Source organism: Cupressus sempervirens, chromosome 1, assembly GCF_028749045.1.
Source record: "Cupressus sempervirens isolate cs-2001-9-10 chromosome 1, ASM2874904v1, whole genome shotgun sequence".
Taxonomy (NCBI): domain Eukaryota; kingdom Viridiplantae; phylum Streptophyta; class Pinopsida; order Cupressales; family Cupressaceae; genus Cupressus; species Cupressus sempervirens.
In genome coordinates this window covers 758,740,130-758,765,894 of record NC_143118.1, presented here as the reverse complement: position 1 = coordinate 758,765,894, position 25,765 = coordinate 758,740,130, and positions in this window count along the sequence as shown.

Genomic DNA, 25,765 nt, shown 5'->3' with positions numbered 1-25,765 from the left:
AGTTCAGCAAAATCCCAGAGAATGGGGCCAAGAGTGCGTAACCATTGGGCACCCAAAACCACATCACAACCACCTAAGGGTAAGGCAAACATGTCAGAGCGCATGTTATAAGCTCCAATAGAGAGACGCACATTGCGACATTTCCCTTTACAAGGTAAAGTGCCCCCATTGGCAATCATGACTTCAAAGCTAGAGCAGGGATGGATAAAGCAATCAGCCTGTTTGGCTATTCGTGGATCAATGAAGTTATGAGTGCTACCAGAATCAATGAGTATAGTAAGAGGGATCTTCTTGAAGAAACCCTGGACCCGCATGGTTTGTGGAGTAGTGACTCCTGCCAAAGCATGGACAGATATCTCTGGTGGAGCTTCTGGGGAAGGAGGTTCAGGCTGGTGAGGCTCAACCTCAGCATCCACTGTTTCCTGAGCATCTACATATTCTTCCAGTTCCGGTGGAGAATCCACATCCAAGAGATAGAGCTTTTGCTGAACACATCTATGGCCCCGAGACCATTTCTCATCACAATTATAACAAAGCCCTTTGTCTCGCCTAACTCGCATCTCTGTTTCAAACAAGTGCTTGATCGGAGTAGTTCTGGGAGCTAGTATGACTGGAGGGTTGTGAGAACCTGTATTTCTGAATGGAACAAAATTAGATCTGGAGCGTTGTAGAGCACTAATCTTGTCTTCCGCTAACTTAGCCAACCCAAGGGCTTCCATCATTGTAGTAGGTCGAAACATTTTGACTTCTGAGCGAAGTGCATCCTTCAGACCACTGACAAAACAACTACGGAAGAATTCATCAGACAAGCCCTCTGTGTGATTAGCTAATTTTTCAAACTCTGTCTGGTATTCTCTTACAGTGCCTGTTTGACGCAGTTTAGTGAGTGCTCCTGTGAAATCATCAAAGGAACTAGGGCCAAAGCGCTCCAAAATGAGGGTGCACAATTCGCTCCACGTTGGGCCTACATTAGCCTTGATGTACCAACGGAACCATTGAAGAGCTTCATGTTCCAAATGAAAAGATGCAAGGGAGACTTTGTGGTTATCCAAAGTATTATGCAAGCTGAAATACTGCTCTACCCTATAGATCCATCCAGTCGGATCAGAACCATCGAAGCGTGGAAAATCAAGCTTTGGTCCACGAAAATTGCCAGAAGAGGACCCAGTATCTCCTGAATGGTTTCGGCTCATGGCTGACTGCTGAAAGTTAAGACCCAAAATTTTGTCATCCAGATCTTGAAGTCTGGTTTTGAGGGATGCAATTTCCTCTTCCATGATTTTTGCTCCTGTACGCGTAACAACCATAAAACAAGGGTTTTTTTTTTTTTTTTTTTTTTTTTTTTTTTTTTAAATTTTTTTTTTGAAATGGGTAGAAGATGAGAAACAAAAACTTTTTTAGTTACGGCAAACTTGGATTTGGGTAAAACTCATATAGGAAATGGGTGTTCGACGGGTGGTGGGAGACTACCTGGGGACAAGGGAAAAAGAAAAATGAGGGTTTCAAGGGTAGGGAGGCGAAATGAGGCGAACAGTCCAAGAGGGATAAGGGAGCAAAATGAGGAATCGAATCTTGTGGCTCAGTTTGGTGGCGATTGGATGAGAGGTGAAAAAGATAGGGCAAACCCTAAAATTAGATAAATGAGGGATTTAGGGCTTTGATATGTAAAATTTGGGGTTGGGTCGCCAAGGAAGGAAGTATGCGAAATGATATTGCAGACGTTCTGCGGAAGTATGAGCAGAAACAAAAAGCAAACAAGGAAGCTACGACTAAAAAACAGAAAAATTTTTACTCTTTTTTTTTTAAAAATTTTTCTGAACAGTCGACTTAGAAAAATTCACTCACAGACAGAACAACTGAAATGAATTATTGCAATAACAAGAGATATTAGAAGTGAGAGGAACCTGAAGGCCACGACAGAAAAAAAAAAATTGATGTAATTTCCACCCAGCGAGCCCAAGAGAGTGCTCTGATACCAGATGAGAAGAACCTCCTTATAGCAATATCGTGAGAATGCTCGAAATAACAGAATACAAAGTGATAGCAGAACTCAGAATAAATCTACTGATCGCAGGCCACTTCGAGGGGGTAACCTCCTTTGAGCAAGCTCAATACAATAAATTCGTCCGTGCCCATCAAGGGCCTCAACCTATTCTTATATACTGGGTACGATCTAGAAAAGTAATACTACCTATGCATGTGGGATAATAAAATAAACTCACGGGACGACTTACAAAGCATATGCGTCCAACAACTCTACTGTAACAAAATAAACAGAAGGAACACACAGGTTCCTAACACATTTATAAAATTAGTTCCATGCAGTGTGGAAGCTAAAGAAGCACTTGATACACAAAGGTGATGTCTTTTAAATTGAAAACAAAAAAATACTTACTTTTCAGCTACAGGTAAAAAGGAATGCTACTAAAACAATATGAAATTTGACATTCGCCCTCAAGTTTATACCTGTTGCAGCCTTGGGGATAAAAACACTTTGAGTATGGAATGTAGGGATAAAAATTTAATCTATAAAATCTACTAGTTGTTTTAACTTTTAGCTTATCATTTACTTTGTGTGACAATGGATAATATAGACTGTCGAAATTGATGTGTAATTTTGTGGAGAGGCATGTCAGAATATGGATAAATACTTAGCATGAACTCCATGGATAAATAGCATGATTACACATGTCAATTAAAGGTATGATGCTATAATTTCTTCTCTTTTTTCATATTTTTGGTGGAACATGCTACTTTATGCTAAAACCTTCATACCATATAATAATCCACTATTTAGTACTGATCTTTATATCTATATCGTTTAACATATTTCAAACTTTTCATAGGTTGCAAGACACATCAAAGGCAACAAAGGTGAGACTAGAAAAGGTTGGGCAGCATAGGCTTGGCTCTGGGGGATATTTGAAAATCAAAGCACACATTGTAAGTAGCAATAAATGAATTCCAAAGAAAAATGATTTATAAAATGCAAATAATTTTGTTAATTAATTAAAAAATGCAGGGCACTAATTTTAATCTGGAGGCCACAGAAGAACACAAAAAAATTGCCTTCAAGCAAGGCTATGTAGCGGTGGCTGAATGCCTATGACAAACTTCCATTGCCCCAACTGAACAGTCTTCTGCATCATGTGCATAGGTAAATATGCCAACATATATATTAGAAATTGAATACTTGAGCAACAATTTATTTGATAATAATGTGCACATGACATTGCAATGCAGCCTGTTAATCGTGACATAGATCATACACAGCATCATGAAGCCCCTGATGTGCATTGTACTATCGATGGAGGTGCTCATTTTTTATTTAAAACTAATTATATAATTATTAATACAATTTAACATCTTTAATTGAACTTGGTGTAACCTTTTTGTGTTGAGGATATAGAATCATGTCGTGCTGAATGAGTGTTGGAGGATGTTCAGACTAATCAGCAGGTAGATCATGTCACACATTTAGGTAAAGAAAATCTATGTTTTGTTCTTTTAAATTAATTTATTGATTTATAGTTCTTTTACTTAAATAAAAAACTCGTAATTCACTAATATAAAATGGTGCGAGTTTAACTCATGGAGTACTTGTTATTGCAGCGGACCCCCCTTTGGTGCAACGACCTCATGATGTTCCTGAACGGATGAGGAGGAGACATGTGTTAGAACCAGTACAGGAGGGGGATGATGAGGACATTGATATTCCTCTTAGAAATTTTATGGAAAAAAAGAAACGACAAGAGAGAAAAAAAGAAATGATTATTCGTGAATGACTTACTCTTGAATATTGTTAATGAATATTGTGTTAATGAATATTATTCATTAATGTTGGGTGTTAATGAATTATTTAGGAATGATTTACTCTTGAATGTTGCATGTTAATGAATTATTCACGAATGTTGTGTGTTTATGAATTTTATGTGTTAATGAATGTTATCATGTGATTATAATGATTGAATGTTATCTTTCAAAAATGGATGAATTGAATATTATTAAATGTTAATGGGGATGATGAGGACATTGATATTCCTCTTAGAAATTTTATGAAAAAAAGAAACGACAAGAAAGCAAAAAAGATATGATTATTCATGAATGACTTACTCTTGAATATTGTTAATGAATATTGTGTTAATGAATATTATTCATTAATATTGGGTGTTAATGAATATTGTGTTAATGAATTATTCATGAATGACTTACTTTTGAATTATTCATGAATGTTATGTGTTTATGAATTTTATGTGTTAATGAATGTTATCATGTGATTATAATGATTGAATGTTATATTTCAAAAATGGATGAATTGAATGTTATTAAATGTTAATAGGGAATTTAGAGTGATGTTAGAGGGTGAGGGGGGGGGGAGGGGCCAAATGAGCTTCCACCTTCATGTGGTTGGCCCTTTTAAGTAGAGAATATTTAACTATTCTCAAAACCAAGTGAAGCTCAAACTTTAAAGATAAGCTTATAGTTAATAGTGACAACCAATTAGCAAGGCGAAATGAAGTTCTTCGTTACAAGTACTTTTTTAGTTTTTAAAGCACAATATCATGTTTTAATATTGTATAGTTTTTTTTCTTAAGTTAAAGTATTCTTTTACTATAACAACATGATTTATGACCATTTTAGTAACTATTCTAACATCGCTTTATGACAAATCTTGTTTTGGCAAAGATGGCGATACGTGGTGCTATCTATTCCTTGGGAGATTGGATTGCACAGGTCTGTATCTCAACATAAACATGGCAAATGGTGTGAAATTGCAGTTTCCTTAGTCGTGGTTGCATACCTATTGCACTCTTTCATTTGAAAAATGAATAGAAATACCATATCTAGTAGCTTCTTTATGTTGTATTCATTTATTGGTAATGATTCAATGTCATGCCATTTGATGGTAGCTTCTAGAGTTTCATTTAGTTGTAAGGTGTGTCTTATCTTTTCAAGTTTGTATACTCCATTTGGTAGTTTGGTATTAATTGATGATGTCTGGGATCTTCTACCTTCACTGTAGTCTTCATCATCATCCAACTTGTTTTTTGGTATTTTCCATGTTATCCTCTATTTCCATGGTCTTCAACATGGTTGTGTATTTTATCTATCTAGTTCAAAGACTCTATGCACCTAAGGTGGAAGCCATTTAGAACTAACAGTTGGAGAGATTGTGTTTCCCCCGGTAAAACTAGAAAATGTCACGAGTTTAAGGTCAAGAAGGAAGAAGTCATAACATTTTGAGTAGAAAAATATGCTTAAAATTACATATTTAGTTGATTCTTTGGTGAAGTTTCTTATTTCAATTCAATTGATTTTGTTGTCAACCAAATTCCTAACTCCAATGTATATTGTATTTCAGTGCTACATTTTCATAGGGATCTAAGTAAAATGACAGTTGACTATTATTTATATTTGAGAATTTATGTTGTGCCTTACTATGATCCTCTGATAATAGAGGACAAATCAATCTGAATTTTTTTCTCATGTCCCATGTTCGATGCTTCTTCTTGTGTAACTAACCACTTTTGATGTGGGTTATGAACTTTGATGCTAGTATGCTATTACATTGCCATTTATTATAGAGTAGATATAATAAGTATCTCTGAATATACTGTAAGGGTCTCTAAACATGAGTAAAGCAGTATTACATAACGTAGATTTGAACTCAAAATTCATGATGTTTTCCACTTTGGAGAAAGAGTGGAACTTAATATACTCGTAACATACCCCATCAAAAGAGATCCATTGGATGGTTTTTGTTGGGGTTTGACTGTCCTGGTGTAGTGCTAAGCTAGACTTCTAGGTGCTAGGATATTTGCTCTTGTTGGTGGTTCTAGACCCGCTGAATTCTCTAGATAATTGTCTATCAAATTTTGGTTGAAGGAGCTATGCTTGGGCTGTCAAGTCTTATGCAAAGTTTGTCCTATTTTGTGGTGATAACATGGACTTTTATCAGTGCAAAAGTATGGTCTATAAATTCTTTGAGTCTCTAGTGCCTCTAAGATTTACACCGTTGAGTGACTAATTCTTTGAAGTCCCTAATGTTTGGTGACATTGAGCTATACCTATGTGAGTTATGTTTGGGTTTTCCTTCCTCATCTTCATTTCACTTTTGTGAGTTGTTTTGCCCGAGGTCATTGGAAATTCCCTTTGCTAGTTCCTGAAATTGGATGGATCGAGTACAATTTTGGGCTATTCTATGTTTGTATTCTAGTTGAAATAGAGATCTCTCCACTCCAATCATGGTTGATGAGAGGCCATGGGTGAAGCATTGAATATGAGGGTTTTCCATTTTGTTGTGGAGATTGCATCTCTATAGGATACATGCCTAATGATTGCCATTTTGTGTTGGATAGGTGCTGTCACTTGATGGAGGGCCATGAAAAATGACCATTTGACAATTAGAGCTTCTAATTCTATTTTAGATTTTCCTTTTGAGGACTTTTTTTCTAATGAAGAAGAAACTTTTTTTGATTATATTGATGCTTCTCATGATGTTGGTCTGAGCTAGACTTCTATCGCTTCCATTCTTGCCACAATTTTGGATGTTAGACCGTATTTCAAGTGTGATGCCTGCTAGCCTTGTGGCCTATGTTGTTGAAGTTATTGCTCTTACTTTTGTTTTGGACAAAATTCTACTGATAATGCTAACTCTTAAATAATCACTCTTGGGCCTTGTTGACAGGCTGTAGTGGGGTTTCCTTTATTGCAATCCTAACAATAGCGTTGCTTAGACTTTTGTCCAAGTGCATAGGAAAAGGTTTATTTTGTTGTGTTGTTGATGCCCTATGTTTATGCTTTCATCCCTTGTTTGTGTAAAGGTTAACAACCCCTTGTTTTGGCTGTTATAGAAAAACAACATATCAATATCATCCTTTCAGATTGAACAATACTAGACGAGTAATGATACTATCTTGAAAAATACAAGAAGCCAAGACTACAATATACACTCATTTGATGAAGCAAATAAAATCCTTCCAACAATAATTAGTCAGAACTATCAAAGTGAATTTTTAGGATTGTATAAACACAATTGGAAAATGGATCGAGAAGATTTCATGTCTTTCTCATGGCAACTTTGGTTATTATGTGTAAAATTGGCCTCATTCTTTTAACAATTATTTTCATGTTATCCGTAGAATTTTTTTTTATCATTTAAGTTTCTTGTTCTTGCAAGATGAACTACGAGATGCAGTGTCACTGGTGTTTGCAAATAAGTAGGATATTCCCAATGCAATGAATGTTGCAGAGATCATGATAAACTTGGGTTGCATTCTCTTAGGTAGCGACACTTGTGAGTATTCCATTATTTATAATTTTCAGTATTAAAAATTGTAGATACTAATCATCTATTATGCTGCACTACTTCTACTTTGCATATAGTTTATCATCACTCTAGTAAACAAGAAAAAAATTGGAATGTTTAGTGTTGCTTGTGAAACAACTTGTATCATGTCCTAAGGTATATACAAAGCATTTGTGATAGTTTGTTAGAAATAAATCCTTTTATTTTAGTTCTTATGGCTTTTGTTTTATTTTGCAGGTTTGAAAGATTACAGTCAAATAGGGTTCAAGAATTTTGTATTACAAAAATGTCTTATTTCTTTATTGATATAGATAGATTGAGGAGGTAAAAATTTAGTTTTGATGCATACTCATATGTAGGATGCAAACTTATTTTGATGTGACATTATGTGTGTTGTCTTTCACATTTTACTATCAATTTTCTATCCAATTTAATGACCCAAAACTACTAAGGAAAATTGTGAAGGTCACAATTGCTATTAAAATCTTGTACTAGCTTTCTATGTTTATCGCTTACCTATCTGCAACTCCACAATCGATATTGACAGTCTCTTGCCCTCACTGTGCAACTGAATTACTTTAGTTTTATTGATGTAGCTGAACTACGAGTGCCTTTTGTGTTCTTGACAAATCATAAGCTTTCAACTTTTGTAAAACCATTACGGAAGCAAATGAACAATTGGTGAGGTGTCAATTTTAAGGCAATTTTTTGTTTCTATAATGTACAGTTCAATTGCTAGAAATATTTCATCTAGATTGTTAATTGATAGATTGTTAACTTGTCATGTCATTTTCTACTTTGGTTGGGTAGTTCTCCTTGCATCTGTAAATCGTAAATCGTGCTACAATCTTTAGCCTAATGACAGTTTGGTATTACATCCAAGGCGATAACATAGTTGACTTAAAACTTTGCATTAAAGAAAACATCAAAGGATAATATTTTAATTGTGGATATTTGTAAATTATGTTGGTTTTAGACATAGTTATAGTTATATATGCACTCTTATGATGATGTGATTGGGACTGTAAGTTTTTTTGTCACGTTTATCTGTTTTAAAAATAAATGAAATTATTGGCTTTCATTCCTGATAAATAATTCTTTCCTAATTTTATTCTTCTCTGTAGGAACCAAAATTTAGATGTGCTATGCCAATTATTGCAAAGGCTTTGCTCTCATAGGAGCCTTTTAAACTGCACAAAATTTGAGTTGTAAAGCATAATTGCTCGGTGGAGACTCAGGATATCGTGCACATTTCTTCCTCCTTCCCATTGTTTTTTATGAAATAAATCATGTGATGAATGAAACAATGGTGTGGAGGTAGAAATATGCACGATACCCTGACTCTCATGCATCGAGCAATTATGCTTTAGAATCAAGTTTTGTACAGTTTAGAAGGCTCCTATGAGAGCAAAGCTTTTACAATAAATGGGATAGCTCGTCGAAATTTCTACATATCTTGGTCTTAATTTCGACACAAATACAATATTTTGGTCAAAATTTTGACACAAAACTGGTCCACTTTGGCGTCGCTTATATGGCACTAGCAGAGAAATGTAAATTGCTTTCATCGTAATTTCGACACAAATGCAATATTTTGGTCAAAATTTCAACGCAAAAATCATCCACTTTGGCGTCGCTTGTATGCCATCGGTGGAGAAATGTAAATTTGATTCATCGCAATTTTGACACAAAATTATGAAGGTTTGCGTTCAAATTTTGATGAGCACTGCTGGCAAATGAGGAAATACCACTTCAGCTTGGACTAGGGAAATTGACAAAATTCATGTCGGTAAGTCCACCTTTATGTAGTAAAAATTTTGACGCGTAATGTATGTGGCAAAAAATTGACCAAAAAAGACTGACAACAAGCTTGGTTGCCTTATCAACCTACTCTTGTCAAAATTTTGACCTTTTTGCATCGAAATTTAAGCCTAAATTTACTAGTGTACCATGCTGCCAAATAACTTTTCGAAGAGTGGATTGATCATGAGCTTCAGTAACTAGAAGGGTTGTTTATATCTCCACTTTTGTGGAGTGGGATCACTACACTTGTTGTCCAATTTATAGGGAAGCCTTCTTTATTGACATTGATTGAAAATCTTAGTGATGTGTGGTGCCATTGATTATCTCCACAAACCAAGCTATCCAACTTAGATCACCTTTAGTTCATCTAAAGGATCCAACTTTTGTTCCTAGCATAGAAGGTTTAACTACAACTAGATAGGGTGCTATTTAATGTCATTTTTCTAGGTCCATTATGATTGAAGAATTTAAATTAATTTTAATATTCATAATAGTCATTTCAGTTATCAAATGATATTTTTTATTTAGATTTAAGATCGAAAAATATAAGTGTTTTCCAAGTTGTCTAGATAGCATCTATGGACACCCTCATAGTTTACAAGTCCAAGCATGTTTTCACTAATGAGGCATTGATCCCTACCCTCTTTTGAGATAAGATCCACTAGACTATATTTATACAAGCCCCTTCTTGGTAACATTGTATCCTTCTTCAAATACATTGAATATATTATTATTTTGATTATTCATAATAATGATATTATTAAGAAAAGATCAAATGTATAGTCATTGGAAACTATTTCAAATTCCAATATTAATTTAATTATTAAGTATGTTATAACCTATATTACATTCTCACAAATGCATGTGTTCATGAATTGCCTTCATATCTTTGGGCTACTAATACTAAATGAATACATATATTAAATTTATGTTATTTTGGTAATTGGCAATTCATGGGGGTTAAGATATGATTCTACAACCTAAATTGGTGGTATTAATACAAAGTAGGTAATCTTTTTTTTGTTTATGAAAGAATATTTATTTAAGTTTTCAATTCATTTTTAGGAAATAGATTTATTTATTTTTAACTTTATTCAAGTTTTCAATTCATTTTTAGGAAATAAATTTATTATTTTTACTAGAGAAATCTTAAGTTAGACCTTCCAGATAAGGTTCTATATAGAATATTGAAATCTATATATAGTTAGCTTTTGATTGGTGGTCACTTTTGGCTAGAGGTTTGAACTAGTGGGGTTACAATAAAGGACCCCATGATCCATCACTATGAACATGTTGAGACATTAACAACTCTGTGTTTATATTGTGTCGGCAACTGTTCTCTTGCTTTTTTTGTTTTTGTATTTATATCCTTACCCATCCTCATCTATGTTTAATCTGCTCGCCACCTTTGATCACTTATAGTATACAAGTAATTGTATTCATGGATAGGTGATAGTTATGGAATATCAACGGGGTATACTTATCCACTTTGTTTGGCCCTTATTATGAACTCTCATTTTCATCTTTGATGAATTGTTCCTCCACATTGGCAATATTACGCACCTTGTGTACAAGTTTGACCAATGATGACATGTGATCTTTGGCATATCTCCTGTAGACTTTGTTTGTTCATCTTTTCAAATATGTTCCCTTATCTCCTTACTCCAAAGTCTACATCATAATTTATCCTATCTCTTTGTGCTCTTTACCCCATTTTCCCGACCACTTAAATAGCATCGGCCTACCTTCTAAGAAAGGTCATGTCCTATTTACAATACTCATTCAATAAGGGTATGATCCCCATTTAATTAATTGTCCAATTAAATTAAGTTCAGAAGCAATCGATAGATTAGTTAGGGGTATTGCCTTGTTTGGTTGATCTTTATATATAGATTGATGGTTGGCAATATTCATTATGCTTAACATCTATAAAATGATATCATCAATAATTGGTAGTTATATTTAAAGACTTATATATCTTTATCTTTGACTTATAACAATATCAATATTTATTTATTTTATTTCCATTTTATTATTATAACTTATTATTTAGATTGTATCTTAAAGGAAGGGGATATTACATGTTCCTCTAGCCACAAGCATGAAAGGGATTGTTGCAACTGGACTTACATCTTACTACAATATGACTTTATCATATTATTGCAAGTTTCTAAAATATATCATTTCCAATATGTTTTCACAAAATAGTCACAACAAGATATAAAGGTTTCAAGTTCAGATATAAAATGTTTGTCAATCAAATCATCATGTAGCAAATTCTTCATCTTGAATATCATTAATTATCTCCACAAACCAAGCTATCCAACCTAAATCACCTTTAGTTTATCTGAAGGCTGCAACTTTTGTTTATAGCATAGGTGGTTCAACTACTACTAGATAGGGTGCTCCTCTTGCCACAAGTGTGAAAGGGGTTGTTGCAAATGGGAATGGTGGTGTTGTTTCTACAAGTGTGGAAAGAAATTGTTGATGCATCCATGTGTTCCCTTTGTTCTCTGCCTATATATTTCTTCGGATCAACCATGAAACTAGCCAACCCTATCTCAAATGGTGCATGATTTTTTGTGATTCTGATTCATGTGTGTTTGTGGTATCTCCTAAGAGAAAACTTTAGTTATACCATCTCATAAAAGTCTTTCAAAATTGGTTCTCAAAAGTTGCATGATGAGAGTAACCTTCCAAGAAACATCATACATAATGAGTCTCTTAAGAGATGTATGAATAACTCTAATACAACCACTAAAGATACTTGTATTCCCCATTTTCCAAATTAACCGTAAAATCTCAGTAGAGAGGATAGATCAAAAAAGGTTAGAATATTTCTTGAACTTGGATTACCCAAAGCAATGTCCCAAGTATGAAAATGTTTGTTAGTTAGAATACCAAATAAATATAAAAAATATTTGGAAAAAATGCAATCAAAGAACATGTGCTTCACAAATTTTGGTAATCTACAACTTTTATAGATATTGAGATCTACATCTAGTTTGTAGATAGATGGGTTGTGAAGCAAAAGGCTTTAAACAAAATACAATTTCTTGAGCTCAATAGTTCAAGTCCAAACATTGGGAAGGTGAGTCTGCCAAGTGGGAGGGTTTATGCAAGGATTCAAGCTATTAGCAAGGTATGCCAAGATATCTTGATTGTTTCCCAAATATGAGTAAATAGTGTTGGCTTTGACCAAAGGTAAGGGAGAGCCATCAGACTAGGAGTAAGAAATGAATTTGGCCATGGAGAAAAGGAAATCAACAAGAAATGGGTTGAAAGAGAAAGCATCTATAAGGATGGAACTGGTTCTTCGTCAATATGGGAAGATGGTAAAGGTGGGCCATACATCATTCCATGAGACAATATGTCCTCTTATGAAAAATATTGTTAAAGGGTTTGATTCCATTACTAGCCCAACTTTTGGTTGAGCATCTATGTCAAAGTTCTAGTAGATTACCTTTATACTTAAGGTTCCACTAGATGGATCTTTACCCTCACAACATCTTGATGTTATCCAAAATATTGTTCTAAGATGTCAAACTCCTTAGATATTCCTAGACCTTCTAGATAGACTTGAACACAATTGACCCAACAAGCTTAACTCAAAAGTGTCCAACTAGAAGATGACTAGAAAGTAGATCTCTCTAGTGATGCCCTTATTTTGGAACTACCTTAGAAATATTGTTTCTCACTAACACTTTCCATGGCTCATTTCCTTAAAGAGCTTTAAAAATCCATTTTTCTACAAGAAAAATCCCTTGCACCCTTAGATATTTCAAACCCAACCCCCCTTAGCCTTCCTCATAGTGCATTAGACATATTTCACAACATGCCTCTACTTCTTTCCTTTTGCATCATACCAAAGATAATTTATCACTCATTTTTAAATACAGTTGAACTGATATTGACAAAAGAGCCAAAGAGAGGAATGGTATATGTTGTAGCTTAGGATAATATTTTTTGACAAAATTGAATTCTACCTGCACTGGTGAAAGACATTGCATGTTCTATTTTTTAAGTTTCTTATCTATTTTTTCATGATTCTACAACCACATCTCTTTCAAATTAGGGATAACAAAAATAAGTGTGTTAAAATATCTTACTAAATGATTTAGTTTTCCCCTTACTATAGGATACTTATTGAACTAGTTGTGGGCATGGGCATTCCATCCAAATATGAGTGAAATTTAGGCAAGAAAACCTTACTACCAGAGGTCAAGCGAAAGATCTACATCTTATCCATCAAGGCTTCAATATTATGCCCCTTTAAAGAGAGAAGTGTGGTAGTATCATCTATGAATTTAATATTAGGAAACTCCTCTTTGTTGGGAAAGGAGATACTTTTAACTTTTGAGGATAGGAAGTTGTGCCTCAATAGATAGTGCATTGCATCACAAATAGGGAAAGGGTAAGAGGAGATCTTTGTTTGATGGACCTGGTGAGTTTACATTTAGCTACCTTGATTCCATTGACTTCTTCTACTACTTTGGCATCTTGCATTAAAGTTATAATCACTTTGCAAAATTATTGTGGAAAGATAAGCCCATCAATCATCATAAAAATTAAACTTCGCTCATGGTCATAAGACTTATCAAATAAATCAAAATCATTGAAGTTAATTTTAAAGAGAAATGAAAGAGAAAGTCCTTGTAGCACATTCATTTCCATGCACTTAGGTTCTATTTGAGTGCTTCACACTATATGGTTGTATCTCAATAGGATAATAGATCTTTTTAGGCTTGCACTTGGTTATTTAGATTGATGACAACACTCTTATCTACTTATATGTCAATGTGTAAGATAGAAAAATTTAGAATATTTTTTGTGTTCCCTTATTATAAAATAATATCTTTTTTTCCATCAAATAACTCATATGGTTTTAGGTTGATTTCACTCCTAATTCAATGGTGGTGAAATGTGTAGTGACACTATAATTATAGTAAAGGGAGTGTATTGTCAACATTTTTCTTGATCCATGTTTAATTTTTTTATTTAGGCATTCAAATGAAGTTACAAAATCATTTGTTTGGTCCACTAAATTTTCACTACTTGCAACAACCCAACTAGAAGAGTATGGTTTTTGGATTTTTTCTATTTTCTTTTTTTTTGATAATGTTTGTTAAGGAACATCTTAGTAGGCAATGCAAATAAGCATTGAAAAAGGAAATGAATGTAGAGCTTGACAATTTATAGATTTTTTTTGTATTGATTTGGTTGACTCTTTTTCACATCTTTCCTACAATTAAAAAAAATGTTTAATATTTATTAATGATTTTTCAAAGTATACTTGGTTGCAATTTTATTGACATAAGTTTAAGGTCTTTGATTTCTTTTAGGGCTTCAAGTATTTTGCAAAGATATAGTTAAGGAAAGGCATTGAGGTTTTGCGTTTATACAATGGTGGCAATTGTGTTAAGCAATTTTGAGTAGTTTTCCATTGAATATGAGATTAATTTACATCTCATAGCTCCTTATAGTTATTACAAAATAGTCTGACTTAATACAAGTGAAATGAAATAATTAAATGATACGGTCCAAATGTATTATTCCTTAATGAATGAAGTTCATTGAATATTCTTTCTATATCCATTATTTTTTCCCTAATCAAGTTCTAAAAGGGAATCACTTCTTCCAAAGCTTGAATTAATTACAAAGCAACAATTAATAAATTAAAATTTCTTTAATTTTTTTGGATGGGCCCCCATTCCCACAAAAAGTTAAATGTTATGGAAACTTGTAGAGTGGGCCTTGTATATTTGTTAATTATCTAGATGGTGTTAAGGGTTATCAAATATCCCATCGTACTATAAATGAGTAATTCATTAAGGTCAACATTCTATCTGAGGAGGGCTCTTTGAGTTCCATTCTTTACACTCCTTATCCTTCTATATTCACATTGGAGTCACTAATGATGATTAATAGTACTTCTTGGGATTAAAACCCATTAAAATAATGATCATGGAGATTCACTTCATTTTTCATGCATCAATTAGAGATTGAGGAATGACCCTATATTTCTCTTACTTTTTCATGGTCAAGATTGGGGATCAATTAGACACTACATTGAAATTTTCATACTTTTGATGACCTCCACATATTTATATTACTTTTTCCCTTGGTAGATAGTAGTTTTGGGAGACGTCTCACATTCATGAATGGAATGCTACCATGATAGAGGCATGAAGATGTCTATAGTAACTTATCATAACTGAATAGTGTATGTATATAAACACTTTATTGCTATTGAATAAGATATCAAATGTTCATCAACTATCTATTATATATGGTATCAGAACCAATGATAAAGTAAAGGAGTTCATTTATGTATACAAAGCCATTTCTATGTAATTCAATTATCTTGTATGAATGTGAGAAGCAATGAGTACATTATAAGAAGATTATGATGCAGTGAGAAAATGGTTGGCATGCACAATAGTGAAGAACAAAGGCATGCATGTCTTATGTGGATTCAATAATCATGGTTTTACTTGTACATGGTAACGAACAAAGTGTGCACAAGTTAATGTCATGGGTGTTGATCACTGAAGAATCCAAATAATTTTCACTGAAAAAAGCCAAAGCATTTGTGGATATTCAATATTTTATTTTTTGATCGCTAAAGAAGCCAAGTCATTTATCTTGTTAAATAGTGTATCCTCCAAATATAGTAATGGTGTATTTACACTTGATCAATTCCTTTCATAGACTCTAGAAGATATGATTTCAACCTTTCTAGTAGAAGAAAAGATGACAAAGGAGTTCATTGAAGAATATCATTAAATATACAATGCATTATATTTACAAAGTAGTAAAAAATTGTCAAAAATAAATAAAAGAGATAATAAATGTTTTTACCATAAGAAAAAGGGCCACACAACATGGATTTGTAGAACTAGAGCTAGTGATATTCTAAAAGGAAAATTGAAAGAATAATTTGTTGAAGAAGGCAATTTTGCTTGCATTAAAGATGAGGATACTTTAGATGATGGTGAAATCGTTAATATTTTTCCTATTAATCCATCTTTTTTGCTTTGAACCTTCACTACTAGAGGTTGGAAATTTTGGAGGATGGAAGAATTTCCATCATCTCAAGTCAACTTCTTACTTTAGGATAGTGTTTCACATGAGAAACATCATTGACATTTTTCAGTTTTCAGATTTATTTTTCTTTTTGATACAAACAAATTTGAAGAATATATTTTTTTAAAGTTTCATTTTAGAGAAAGGTTTGGGACTTGATATTTTTCACAATATATATTGAATTTTAGTGGTCTTTAGAGGTGTGAGCACCAAGATGATGTGCAAAAAAGGGGGTATAAGTGGACACCTTTCTTCTAAAATCAGTTAAACTTGATCTTGGAATACCCATTTGAAGGTCATGCACTCAAAATCTGAAAATATGTAAAACACAAAAATTGTAGTACTTTGAATCTAGTTTCTAAACTACTAATTTTTTTTTAAAATGGATAATATTAAGAGGGTCAAACCCTAGGCAGACTAAAACTCGTTCCTATGTTTTTTTGAAAAACATAACATAGTTGTTTCAGCGAACTGAAAAAAAAAATAGTTACATTTAGTATTTTTAAAAACCCTTTGGTAAGATGATAGCTAGAAGTTGTCTATTGTTTCATAAATTTATGACGATTTGTTTGTTTTCTATGATTTTTTAAAGTGACTCCATCCTAAAATTTTAGTACATGTTTGTACGTTGGGCATAACTTGCATTAAAATAATCTAAAATCAACACTTATTTTTAAAAAGTGTATAGAATCAAGTGTAGAGAAATAATATGTAATTAATTACCCATTTGGTTAATTAGATTAAAAAAAAAAAATTTAATGGTAGACATATGTCTAAGAGGATTGCCAAGACACTGATATAGAAAAATCAACTTCACAATGCTAATCTTGTCCAAAAATTAAAAAATGTATATGGTTAGAAAGGTAAGAAAATGTGTGAGATTATGGTGGTAATTTTAGAGATACCCACTTCACCATTTGCAAACCTTCTGAAGTCAAAGATGATATTTGATCTTATAAGTTGAAAAAACATCTAAACCAATGAAAAGTGGAAGGAAAACATCAACCCAAGCCTTTGGGTAGTTGAACAAGCCTATTACCAAGCCTAAATGTGATCACATTTTTTTATAACAAAAAGCAATCACATTATTCTTTGTATGACTAAACTATCATACTAGACATAATGTGAGCATGCGAGTATGCCTTTATTAGACATAACACGATTGCGTTATGTTTATGTAAAAGGATAGTCAATTGTTCAAAGGCCTAATAAGCCTAATTAGGCTCAATTAATGAATGAAATACCTAAAAATAGATTAATTTCATCAAATAAATGATTGGACGGACGATGCACAATGGGTTTTATACAAAGATTCAAAAGTCATTTTTATCAAGGAAATTTTAGCTTCTCAAACTCAGGCTATGGGTCTTGGAGTCATTCAGTTTGTTGTCCATCAAAATGGCAACCCTTATAGGGAAGACCTAATTTCAATGCAAAAATAAAATGTAAGGTCGAAATATAGTAGAGAGATTGTTACGGTTGAACTAGAAGATAAATCATCTCTTGAAGAAATGGTAGAGACATCCTATGAAGGATCAAATGTGTTTTGATTCATTTTACTAATCTTTCTCTTTGATTTTTATCATGTAGGAATATTTAGTGATAGTTTTTTGTGTGTATGTCAAGAATATGAATAATAAGGGTTTGAAATTAATCCAAGGGTGCATCATCGTGAAAAACAAGGAAACCTACAAGAATATTCTTCTTGAATGGCCAAACAAATTATTGGAGTTATGTGCACAACATTCCTGTGTATGTTGGGAAAAAGACATCAAGAGGATTATGCAGTTATGTACACTCTAACCTTCTATCACTACTTGAACTACTAGTAGATGGTGAGTATTCTTCATCATCATCTGACATCTAGGCTCACATGCATATCATGTGTTAATTGCAACCAAGATGAATTTTAACTAGGTTTTCTTAGTCTCAACAATCTAAGGGATCATCAGAGCTTGTCAATGCATGAGACTCTTAGATCTTGAAAACTATCACAAGAAGTATAAAAAAAGGAGGTGTATGTTTGACCTATCATCTATTTGTATAGGCTTTCAATAGGAGAAGGTCTATTCAAAAAAGGTATGTCTATGATTATCCTTCGATATCTTGCCTATCCATCATTCAAATTATCAAAGATAAAAGGCATCAAATTGTTAGTGGTATTTTTGAGTCTATAGCTTGTAAAGTTGATAAAACATTTTCAATTATGTATACTTTGATAATAATAGCTAAAGAAGATAAGACAAGACACATTACAATGGTTTTACATTGGGAAAATGACATCAAGAGGTTTTTGATATTGAAATTTGATCCACACAACCAAAAGGAAAAGATGTGCTTGGCAAATGAATTTTCTCGTAAGAATGTTATTCCTTTAGAATCATTAGATAAAGAAAAACTAAAAAGAAGTTTCAAGCCTTCATCTTACGAGGATGATGGGGGATGCCTGCCTTAAAATGCTTATTATTTTAGAAGTTCTTGGTGCCAATGAAAATTGTCAAATGGTAACATTCAAACTTATAAATTTACTAGGTGATGAAGTTTTAAAATTGGGGATCTAAAACTATTCTTCTACTAGATCTAGATTTCAACTCTTTCGTGGATCTATAGGCTCAATCATATGTCTAAAGGATTGACCAAGAGAAAAATATGATTGTATATCAAATGATTATAAAATGTTCAGTTGATAAAATATTTCAAGGATCAAGAAGAAAACTAGCTATGGAGAATTTGGTTATGAATTTTTTTAAGAATGAAAATATTAACCAATTACTCTAGATTAAGAGACAAATCCTAATGGGTTAATAGAAAAGAGTGGGAAGATCTTCTTGGACCCATGATAGAAGTTACAAATAATCATTTGAAGAGCTAGAAAGGGGAAAGAAACAAAGTAAAGAAGTAAGATATGCAGGTTAGCCTATGTCAAATGATGGTGAATACTCACCATCTACTAGTATCTCAAGTATTGATAGAAGGTCTTCAATGCACATGAACTTAGAAACAAAAATTTTAGATAGAGAAGTGACAAGTGCTATAGAATTAACCATAGAGAAATATGAACTCTATCAATCTCTCTCTCTCTTTCTCTCTCATCTCCTTCACCCCCCTCTCTCTATATATGTCACTCTCATTACTTATGGTTCTTCATAACCTGATGGGGCTATGGATTAATACAAGCAATGCTTCTAGTTCTTATAAATGTGACCACATTTTGTTAAGCATAACGCGATTGCGTTATGTAATAGTTTTTTTTAAAAAATCCATTGAGCCAAGGACCATTTGGAAATTTGATCAAAAGTGCACATAATGTGATCACTTTATGTGTACTTTTGACTTTTTTTTCATGGTGTCCACTTTTTTGCACCCTATATTGGTGCATATTCCCTTAGAATATATGATGGTAAATTATACCCTTTCACAGTCACTAGAAAATTATAGATATTTTTCACATCTCTTAGGGATTATTTATGAATAATCCAAGACTTTTTTATTTAAGAACACAACTGGAGCTACACTTTTTTGAGGGTTAGAAGACAACCTGATGGACCCTTTCCTAGTTTAGGATCTACTACTTTAGAAGAACATTTTCTCAAAATATGTATTCAAATTATGTAATCAATACCTTTTTCTATGTAAGCCTTAAGCAGGGTGGGGAGGGGGTCCCTAAGGTGAATTTTATATTTTTAGAAACAATGAAATGGGGGGATGTTGACATTAAACCTATTACATTATTTGGTAAAGCTACTTGTAGTAACTTGCTCATTTCTATTGAATAAGATATCAAATGTTCTTCAATTATCTTTGATACTTCTTAAGGGAAAATAATGTGCTAAAGTGGATCTATTCAATGAAATTTTTAGTTGATGGGTTAATGGATAAATTCAAGTCACAATTAGTTGAAAAAAAAAATCTTTAGTTTTTTATATTGACTATTTTACTTTTTCTCATGTTACAAAGCTGAAAATTATTTAACTCATAATTAATAATCACAATACATATTTGGGATAATTTATGAATGTAAAGAATATTTTTTATGAATACCTTAAGGAGGAGTACACATGGGGATTATCCAACAAGTTTTGTAAAGTAGCTTTCCTTGGTTTATAGAATTCGTGTATATACCTCTGGTCTAAATAGGTTATTGAATACTGGTATAACATGATAGATTTTTTTGTTCTCACAAATTCTTTTCATTTCCCTTTAGGTTCAAACATCTACATTCAATATAAGGATATTTTTATCCTCTCCATGGTTCTATATGTTCATGAACTTTCAATCGCACAAATTTCTTTAACCATTGTGACAGTGAAAATTTTCCCTCACAACATTTTTTTTATGGTTAACTTGGGTTTGTTGCGTTGCTTTGTTAATATTGAGAAACCTAGTATACTTTGAAGATTTCTTTTGAATAGATCAAGTATGATCTTGATTTTATTTTTCAATTTAACTTGATTGACTAGAATTGTCATGCCTAAAATTTCAGGGCAAAAATGCAACTAAGTTTTTTTTGGAAGGTAAACCTAAGTTATCTACACATTGACATTACAAGTGTCAAGTAACACCTTGAGGAACATTACACATCACAATGATATGGATTTAAGTTTATTACACACATACAATTCACGTTTACAAAATAAAACACATAACAACAAGGTTTTGAATCTTTCCAATAGATTCAACCTTGGCTTTACTGTGTTCACATAAGTCTAGGCCTTGATTCTCCGATTAAATTTCATGGTTCAATTCCCTGCACACTAAACTCGAGCATCAATAGTCCAAGGAAAAATTATGTAAAGATATACTTATGTACAATAAATCAATATTAAATAATGAAATTAAACATTAGACATGCATATTAATTCATTCCAATTAACATTTTTGTTCTAAACAATATCATATGAAATACTTGAAACATTAAAATATCATGATCTACTCATCCACATCAATTCCTAATTTGAACATAACCAATATAACATTCCAAGTATCATCATAATTCAATGTCTATCATAACAGTTGTATGCCTAAAATGTGAGCACACTTCTGTGAGTCATTATATTCAAGATTTCTCAAAAATGAGGTCTTGAATGGCGACTCATAGCTCCCTATTCATGGAGTGTAGGGGTTTGTAATGGAGGCCCTCTGTCTAACCTAGTTTGTGCCTATACAAGTACACCACGAAACAAGAGATTCAATGATCTAATATGCATGCAAATGGAAATTTTAAAAAAACTAATCTAAATGATAACAATGCAAAACAATGCAAGAAATGAAATCTAATCTATGAAAATAAATAACAATGTAGATCTAATCTATGAAAGCAAGATCTAATCTATCAATGCAAGATCTAAGCTAACATGAAAATCAAAGTATGGATCATGATGATGGAAGCCATGCATGCAAGAGAGAATGAGACAAGAAGATAGAAGTTCTCCACAAAAGCTTTAATATTCAAAAATCCTTCTTCAAAAATCACTCTCCAAACCTGCAACATAACAATAGCATAATAATGGGTGTCTCAAAAATGAGGAGAGGACTCTCCCTTATAAAGAAGATTGGACAATCTAGATTGAGAGGAAAAAGATTTAATCAAGGGTGGAGAAACAATGATCCATGTGAACTAAAGATCCACCAATGAGAAAAGTGGAGTGATTGAGAAGAAAGTGGAGAAAGGATGAAGATAAGTCCCATATTAAGTGTAGATAAAAGATTTATTTAATTTTTTATTTGTTTTAACTCCTTTTTCATAAAAAGAGATTTAAGTGGGATATTTTATTTAATTAAAATAGAGCAAGTTTTTTTAATTAAATATGAAATATTTAATCAAATTAAAAGAGGAGTTTTTCTCTTAATTAATTAAATGTAGATGAATTATTTAATTAAAAGAGAGGTTTTCTTTTAATTAAATGGAGACTTATTTTATTTAATTAAAAGAGAGAAAGTTCTTTTAATTAAATAGGAATTATTTAATTAAATTAAAAGAGAGGTTTTTCTCTTAATTAATTAAATGTGGATGAACTATTTAATTAAAAGAGAGGTTTTCTTTTAATTAAACGGGGACTTATTTTATTTAATTAAAAGAGAGCAAGTTCTTTTAATTAAATAGGAAATATTTAATTAAATTAAAAGAGAGGTTTTTCTCTTAATTAATTAAATGTGGATGAACTATTTAATTAAAAGAGAGGTTTTCTTTTAATTAAATGAGGACTTATTTTATTTAATTAAAAGAGAGCAAGTTCTTTTAATTAAATAAGACTTAGGATAAAATGATCAACCTTAGAAATAAAACAAATTGAATTTGATCAAGGGAATTGATTTGAATTGATTTAATAAAATATTATACACCATTGATTTAGGAAATTTGATAAATTGATAAATTGAATAATGGGGGCCCATAGTCTAGGCGACCATTTTAGGGTGCATACATTTGCCCCTCTTTGACTAATGTGTGATCGATTTGGGAACACATGTAATCAAAGAAAGAAATTGAAGTGTGAGGTCGATTTGGGATCACAAAACAACCTAGATGTGTGGTCGAATTGGGAACACAATAGGACAAAGAATACAAATAAATTTTGACTTGAAAAAGTCAAGAATAAAATTGATAAAACTGAATCAAAGATTGAATTTGATAATTATTGCCCCCTCGTGATCGAAATCGAAATGAGATAGAGGAGAAACAACAAATTGCTAAATTTGATCAAATCAAACAAAAGATAAGGTTCTTGATGTAAGATGAAAGATATAAGAATCATAGAACCAAGGTAGATCATTAAGCATGAAATATAATGCCCAAAAGGTGATTTAGAAGAAAAGAAGTGGGGAAAAAGAAAATGGAAGATAGAAGTTTGGAAGATATGGAAAGAAACAGAAAGAAGAAAAGAAAATGCCACAAAATTAATCAACTATTTAAGATAGAAATTTCGATTGAGATCACGAAAGAAGATAAGGAAATGAAGATCAAAACGTGACCATAGTTGATTAAAAGTCCACAATAAAGATGAAGGGAGAACCCTCTCAAACTCATAATGCAGCCTAAAAATGCAAACTAACATGAAGTCTAATAATGCAAGCTACATGAAAATGGAAAGGTGTACTTGCAAAAGAGCAACTGTAACATAGGATTTTTGTGTTCATCATTCATTAAAGAATGTAAAAGAACTTATTTTCATCATTGGGCCATTATTAATGGACATCAAAAATCACACAATCATCACTAGTCACAAGTGCAACTATGAAGATATGAATGTAATTTATATCGGATTGGAATGTGGAAAGATTCTAACATAAGCATCAAAGACATAAAGGTCAAGATGACTTCGATGTTAGCTTACCCAATTTAATGTAGCAAAACCATGCTCGCATCAAGGCATAGATGCCAAGATGACCATAAGAACGGTTGTGCAAAAACAATCAAGGATGATGCCTCAAATCTCCTAAGTGTTTCAAGGGGACAACAAGAGACACTCTAGAGTTTCAAGACCACACCCCCAAGCAAAAAAAAAAAAAAACATGTCCCATGCCCCAAGTCCTCTAGCGATGCATCATGGAGAGATTTATCAGACAAGGACACTCAAAAAAAATCAATAATAGTCAGCACACAAAAAAAATCATGACATAAGTAAAGCATTAAGTGTTGCATTTAAAATTTAAGTGTGTTAACTGCTACTGAGTTTGGAAGATAAGGATCAAATGCTTGCAGGAAGGGAAGATCACATGATGATACTGGGTAAGACCAAACCATAAGTGTTGAAAAACACTTGATGTCAAAGGTTGTATTGAAAAATACAATTGGGGTGGTGTTGAAAAACACCGTTTGCGAGGTGTCCTAAAGACTAACACATCCAAGAGACCAAAGCTAACATAGTTATGCCCCCTAGACAAAGACCAATTCCAAACCAAGGCAACAAGGACAAGGCATGATGTAGAAAGGCTAAGTGTCGAGGACATGCGCTAAGAAATAGGGGTGCAAAGGCCTCAAGTAGTGCCCATTTCTAGGTTTTCACCACTTGGATTCTTTTTTTTTTGTTTCTTTTTTTTTAGGACTTTTTATAAATTTTTTTGTATTTTTGCTACCAAGGCGCCTGTTTCCAGGTTTTCACCAAGGCACTTTTTCTTTTTTTCTTTTTTCTTTTTGAATTTTTGGCATTTTTTTATTTTATTTTATTTTTTTGAATATATAATTTTTTTGGAGATACATCAAAGTGCCTATTGCTAGGTTGTCACTAAGAAGATCATTTTTTTTCAGGACATTTTTCAATTTTTAGACTTTTTTACAATATATCATTTTTTTGGATTTTTGAAATATATCAATTTTTTTTTTTTGATTTTTTTAGGATCAATAAATATATACGAAGATGCCTCTAGACAGAATGGACATTATGGATAGAACTTCTTCAATTGCAAGACATTTATAGGATTAGGGAGCTGCTCTCCCTCTGCTATAGATAGTAAATAAGCACCAGAACCAAAAGCTGTTGTGATAATGTAAGGTCCAAGCCAATTAGGTTCAAACTTACCCTTTTGATCTCTATTCTGTTGATTCTTATGATTCACACATAGGACAAGATCTCCCACTTGGAACTCTCTAGGGTGAACCTTTTTGTTAAATGCTTTTGACATACACTTTTGATAGACCCTCATATGGTCAAATGATGCTTGTCGTTTCTCATCTAGAAGTTCTAACTCTTGAAGTCTCATGGCACAGTAGTCTTCATCTAAAACTAGACCTTTGAGAGGAACTCTAAGTGAAGGAATCTGAACCTCTAAAGGTAACACTGCTTCAGCACCATATGTAAGGGAAAAAGGAGTAGCCCTAGTAGGAGTGTGAATACTCATTCTATAGGCCCACAAAGCTAGATTTATTTGTAAATCCAATCTCTACCATTCTTATGAACTGTTCTATGCAAGATTTTAAGAATGGTTTTGTTTGATGCTTCTGCTTGACCATTTCCTTGCGAGAAATAAATAGAGGACCAATGTTGTTTTATCTTGAACTTCTTATAGAGTTGCTTAAGGTCCTTATTTTTAACTTGACCTCCATTATCAGTGATAATCTCAGAAGGCACTCCATATCTACAGATAATATGATTCAAAATAAATAGAGAAACTACCTTACCCGAGGCAACAGAAAGTGGGACAGCTTCTACCCATTTAGTGAAATAATCAGTGGCAGTGATAATAAACTTGTGTCCAGATGATGAGTTGGGATGAATTTTCCCAACAAGATCAAAGGCCCAACACTAAAACAGCCAATGAGAAATAGAAGGAATGAGCTCCCTACTTGGAGTATGTATCAAGTTACCATGTTTTTGACATTTTTCACATGACTTTGCAAAAGCTACTACATCAATCTGCATTGTGGGCCAATCGTATCCCTCCCTAAGCAATCTTCGAGCCATGGAAAGACCATTAGAATGTCCCCCACAAATACCCTCATGGATGTCAACTAACGCTTGATTAGATTCATCCTTTGCTAAGTATCTAAGAAGTGTTCCATCTAGACCCTTCCTATACAAATCACCAGAGATAAGGGAATGACGAGAGGCATTTCAAATAAGGTTTCTACGT